Source organism: Mesoplodon bidens (assembly GCF_964165515.1).
Source record: "Mesoplodon bidens genome assembly, chromosome: 9".
Taxonomy (NCBI): domain Eukaryota; kingdom Metazoa; phylum Chordata; class Mammalia; order Artiodactyla; family Ziphiidae; genus Mesoplodon; species Mesoplodon bidens.
The window spans coordinates 20,835,028-20,841,143 of NC_138166.1; positions in this window are offsets into that span (position 1 = coordinate 20,835,028).

Here is a 6,116-nt window from a genome sequence, read left to right on the forward strand (position 1 = left end):
TGGAAAAATTGGTGGTGTCTTTGGCTTTCCCGCCCTTTCTCAGCATCGGCTCTGGGGTTTCTGAGACGTGTTTGCTGTCGTTCCTTCTGCTGGCTGCTTTTCACAGATTCCGAGGGTTTCTCCGTGCTAGCGGGGATTCGCTCCGCGGCGGGCACTGTTTCCAGGCCTGGCAGCCCTTCTCCTCAGCGCTTTCCCGCTGGCGTTAGGTTAGCCGCCCAACCTAAAGGAAAGAAACTCGAAAATGGGGTCGGCGTCCCCGCTCCCGCTGCGAAGTTGAGGGACGGGCGCGAAGGAGGGCTTGTCTGCCCATGGCCGCTCCCCCCGGCTGCCCTCCCCACCCCCCACCCCCCAGGCGGCGTGCTGGCCCGGTTGTCCCCGGGACGGCACAGCCCGCGGTCGCCGGGGCCCAGGCCCGGGCTCGGGGCCAGTTCTCACCCGCTGCAGTTTGAAACCTTTGCTTCTTTTCACAGTTGTCTGCACTGACCGCGCCGGGCAGCGTTCCGGGTGTGCGGAGCCGTCCGTCCCCTCGGAGATTTGGTCCTGGCGGGATTTCCCCAGGCGGGCATTTCAGAAGTATCACCAGGTGGGCAGATGCTGTCCCAAAGTGAGATTTCTCTTTCGTCTGACACGGGGGACCCTGAGTCTTTAAGGAAATGTAACTTGAGTTCGAGGAGAGGAAGGGGCTGAGCGTCTAAGTAAGAGTTTGGAAAAATGCGAGTGAAGGTGTATTCGAGCGTGAGGAAGGAGGGGCCTGTCAAGGTGGAGGCAGAGAGCAGTGTGCCCAGATGAATGGAAAACCCGACAAGTAGGTGGAAGAGTTGGGAGTCAATTCAGTAAGCAGTAACCATTGTTAATCGCTGCCCCTCCTTTCCTGTTTCTGGTCTTAGTGACTGGCATTACACGTCTGCCAAGGCATCCACCTGTGAGTTCACCGTCAAACAGTCACCGAGTGATTTGTTGGCACTGTTTGGAGGCGCTGTGCTGGGTATTGGGTATTCAGGGGTTGGCAAAATAGACCTGTCCCTGCCCTAACGGTCCTTGACATCAGGGGTCAGATGTTAAAGAAGTAAACAGGCAAATGTGTGAATTACAAGAAATGCAAGTGCATGGAAGGGAAGAAACAGAGTGCTTTGAGAGACAGAAGCAGAGTAAATGGAATTTAGAAAGGGTGTAATTTAGCAGTGTTCCACGAAGAAAAAGCAAGTATAAAGGCTCTTGAAGTGAGAAAGACTTGTCCCTGGTGAAGGGACTTAAAGCAGGCTAGTTTGGCTGCTGTAATTCTGACCAGATCCCTCTACTTCCTGAATATCAAATCTGGCTTTTTTTGTGCTGTGTGTATTGCCACTGATTCAGTTTAGCCTTTGTCATTTTTCTCCTGGATCACTGCAAAAACCTGTTAACTAATGTCCTATTCTCTTCCTCCTTCATTGCACCCTCCACTCTTTCTAAAATACAAATCTTACTATATTTTCCTTTAATTTCACTGACTTGAGAACAAAATTCAAACCCTTAGCATGGCATAGAAAGCCCTACCTTCTTCTGGCCCCTGCTCATCTTATGTTTTGTTGCTTCTCCCTACCACCCCTGAAACTCCATCTTGCCTTTGCACATGCCTTTGCTTGAAACAGTCCTAAGTCTCAGCTTCTCCCTGGCTAACTTTTAATTATCCTTCAAGGGCCAACCCAGACATCAGTTTCTTCAGTATGCCTTCCTTGACATCCCTGATTTGGATTAAGTGCCCTGTATGACCCAGTGTATTCTACTGTCATCAGTCCTTGTCATGCTGAATTGTGTTGGTCTCCCTTGACGCGCAGAACTCTTTTTTTAGGTTGTCATTCTTTGCTTGGTACAGTACCTAGTACCATGAAAATGTCACTTGGCTAATGAAAAGAAAGAATACTAACTCATTTTTAGGCCACTTAGATAAGCAGTGTGGTCTGTGGAAAGACTTGAGTTTGAATCCAGACTCCTTTACTTACTAGTTGTGTGATCTGGGTGAGGGATTTAATATTATCTATTTTGTCATTTGTAAAACTGAAAATAGCAATACCTATTTTACAGGTTGTGACCGAGCACTAATTCAATAATGTATGAGAAAGTATTTAGCACTGTACCTAGCGTATAATAAATATCCAATAAATGTTAACTTCTTTCCTTAACAGGAAATTCGTTTTCTCACTTGCCACTCTCTACCCCTTAGCCTTCGTGTCATTGATTCAAATTTTGATGAAAATGGAGTCAGATTGACAGAAACTGGTTCTCATCACAGACAATAGTAATCCCTTTAGTGATTTATACATTCTGTTTAGAGATGGATGAAATATATTGAGGCCCACAGACTGAAGGAAAATGGATGGAAGTTTTCTGGCATCTGTAAACAGAAAAACTACCTATTAACTATTTTATAAAGCAAGTGTGTTAGTGAATAAAGAGTAATTTACAGTGAACTAGGGTTGCAAAGAAGGCAGCATGAGCCCATAAGGAGCACATCTAACCAGAGAATCTTAGGTACTAGCATCTATAAATTATAAATACCAAACATTAACAAATGATTCAGCTTTGCTGGATTCAACCCAGTAAGATACAGTGGAATGCTTCTCATAGTGTGGTCCCTAGGCAGCAGCATCAGCACCACCTAGAACTTGTTAGAAATGCAGATTCTGACCCCCAACCACACCTACTGAATCAGAAATTGGGGTGGGGCTCATCAAGCCCTGCAGGGGATTCTGGTGCACACTAAAATGTGAGAACCACCAGTATAGTATAATATATAGTATATATAGTATATAGTATAGTACTACAGAGTTCCAAAGCCCTTTTCAAAACGGAGGCACTTATTCCTTCAGCTCCTGAGAGCATTGTCTGATCATTGCCCGGTAGTCTCTTCCCAGGAATTGTACTCAGCCAGAAGGAGCTGCATCACCCAAGGTTAACCCCTTTTCAGCGGTCATCCTACTTCCAATGACTGGTGGAAGTGGGATAACTGCACAGCTGCTTTGCCTTAATTTGGGGCAACTCTGCAGGGCCGTTCCAGCTCCAGAATTTTCTGTGATTAACACCAGTGCTTGAACTGTATGGCAGTTCAACTTCTCCCTCTACTTAATCCTGCTTCCTTCATTTTCTTATAGTAATGTTGCCAAGAGTGTTACTGTGGAATCACAGTAAACTTCTTGAAGGCAGTTAGAGTCTGCTGGGAAGCCTGATATAAGACGATGGCTTTTCTCTGCAAAAATTTAGTCACTTTTTGATAGGGCAGTATATTCACATGTACAAAAATTTAAAGGTACAAAGGCTGTACAGTGAAAAGACTCCTCCCATCCCTTCTCCAGTTATCCATTTTACCTATGCATAGGCAGCCAGTGTGGTCAGTATAGTAAAAATATTTTAGCCTTTAGAGAGGAGAGCCTTAATGATTACATAGATTCCAGGAGTTGTTTTTTTTTTTTGCGGTACGCGGGCCTCTCACTGTTGTGGCCTCTCCCGTTGCGGAGCACAGGCTCCGGAAGCGCAGGCTCAGCGGCCATGGCTCACGGGCCCAGCCGATCCGCAGCATGTGGGATCTTCTCGGACCGGGGCATGAACCCATGTCCCCTGCATCGGCAGGTGGATTCTCAACCACTGCGCCACCAGGGAAGCCCTGATTCCAGGAGTTTTTAATCCCTGTGTTCAGTTTTAAATTTCCCTTTAACACTGCAGTACTCCCCCCAGATATTATAAAGCCTTTAAGAGACAGAAATTTTCTTCTAGTCAGTCTAGTAAAGGACAGTCAAATTCTTTTTATTTTTTAAAACAACCCTGCTCTTCCCTGGTGGTCCAGTGGGTAAGACTCCGAGCTCCCATTGCAGGGGGCCCGGGTTCAATCCCTGGTTGGGGAACTAGATCCCACATGCATGCTGCACTAAGAGTCCACATGCCGCAACTAAGAAAGTCCTCATGCTGCAGCGAAGATCCATTGTGCCTCAACTAAGACCCGGTGCAGCCAAAAAAAAAAAAAAATCTCTGGAGGTTTATGCTAGATCCCAGTGGCTGGGCAGCTATTTCCATGAGCCAGAACCTGCCAGGTTCTAATGAGGTCAATCAGGATGCAGTATCCACCTACCTACATTCAGCTTTGTGATTCTGAGGCTGGGACTCTGCAAACATTTCTGCTTTGCCTTCTGCTTCCCTGCTAGGCTTTGCCAGTAGGGAGCACTAGAGGGAAACTCCAAGAGTGGAGGAGGGAAAAGGGACTTTTTCCTTTCTGTGTGCTTTCTGTTCCTCCGAGCATCATCACCCAGCCAATGCTTCTTTACTCTGGCAGCAGCAGTTCCTTTGGTAGGAGCAGCTAAATCAGCTTTTCCAACATTTGTGAAACCAGCCTCACTGCTCCCTCCCCCTTCATGAGCAACCAGCCAGCTCCTTCCTCAGAGGTTTGAGTTCTTCCTAGCTTCACAGGGCCCTTCCTCTAGGTTTCTAAGGTTTTCCCTTTGTTTCTTCAAGGTAACTGCTATTTGTTAACCTCTATGACACCTTAGAGTTCTCTTTTTACCCTTTAACAGTTAACTTTGTATCCAGTTATCAATACTTTGTTAGTTCTCTCTGTTCAAATAACTGGTGTGTTTTCTGCGACCTGAATGGACCTTGGCTGATAAGCCTATGATATATATATTTGCAGTTTTTTATTATGGAAAGTTTTAAACATATACAAAGTAAAAATAGTAAAGTGAACCTGATGTTCCCTTCACACAACTGTAATGATCATCAACTCGTGGCCACTTTTGTTTTATTTTACATTCATATTTACATCTGCCCCTCCCCTCACTGGATTATGTTGAAGCAAATCCAAAGTAAAGGAGAGGGGCAGCAAATATATTTACAGGAAAATAGTTTCCTTACAAAAACCTTGGGTCATCTTGAATTTGTGCAGTGTGTATGCATTGCTTACCTAAACAATAAGACAAAAAAGAAGAGCAAACAAAAAGCAAGCAGAATGAAGAAAAAAAAGATTAGAGAGGAAAATGAAATAGAGAAACAATAGGAAAATTAATGAAATCAAAAGTTGGTTCTTTGTAAAGTTCAACAAAATTGACAAATCTTTAGACTGAACAAGAAAAAAAGATTCAAATTACTAAGAAGTTAAAGGGGAAATCACTACTGACCTTACAGAAATAAAAAGGACTATCAGAGAGTACTTTTGAACAGTTGTGTGCCAGCAAATTAAATAACCTAGATGAAATGGGCAAATTCCTAGAAAGATATAATAAACTACTGAAACTGACTCAAGAAAAAAATAGAAAATCTGATAGACCTATGACAAGTAAAGAAATTAAATTAGTGACTTAAAATCTTCCTACAAAGAAAAGCCCAGTTGAATTCTATCAAATGTTTAAAAAAGAATTAATACCAATCCATCACAAACTCTTCCAAGAGATAGAAGGGTACATTTCCCCATTCATTATATAATGCCAGTGTTACTCTAATACCAAAATGAGACAAAGATACAACAACAAAAAACCCACTGGCCAATATCCTTTTAATCCAATCAATATGCCAAATTAATAGAATAACGGACAAAGACCACATGATCATCTCAATGGAGGCAGGAAAAGCATATAACAAAATGCAGCACTCTTCATCAAAAAAACATTCAACAGCTAGGATTAGAAGGGAACTTCTTTAACCTGATATATGTCATCTGAAAAACCCACAGCTAATATCATACTTAATAGTAAAAGAATACTCACTCCTGAGATCCGGAACAACATGAGGATGTCTACTCTTGCCACTTTTATTTAACATTGTACTGGAGCTTCTAGTAAGGGCAATTAGGCAAGAAAAAGAAATAAAAGGCATCCAGATTGGAAAGGAAAAAGAGTTATCTCTTCACAGATGACATGATCTTGTATATATGGAAAATCTTAAGGAATCCACTAAAAAGCTATTGAGGGACTTCCCAGTGGTTATGACGTTGCCTTCCAATGCAGGGGGTGTGGGTTCGATCCCTGGTTGGAGAGCTAGGGTCCCACATGCCTTGCAGCCAAAAGATCAAAACATAAAACAGAAACAATACTGTAACAAATTCAACAAGACTTTAAAAATGGTCCACATCAAAAAAAAATCTTGGGACTTCCCTGGTG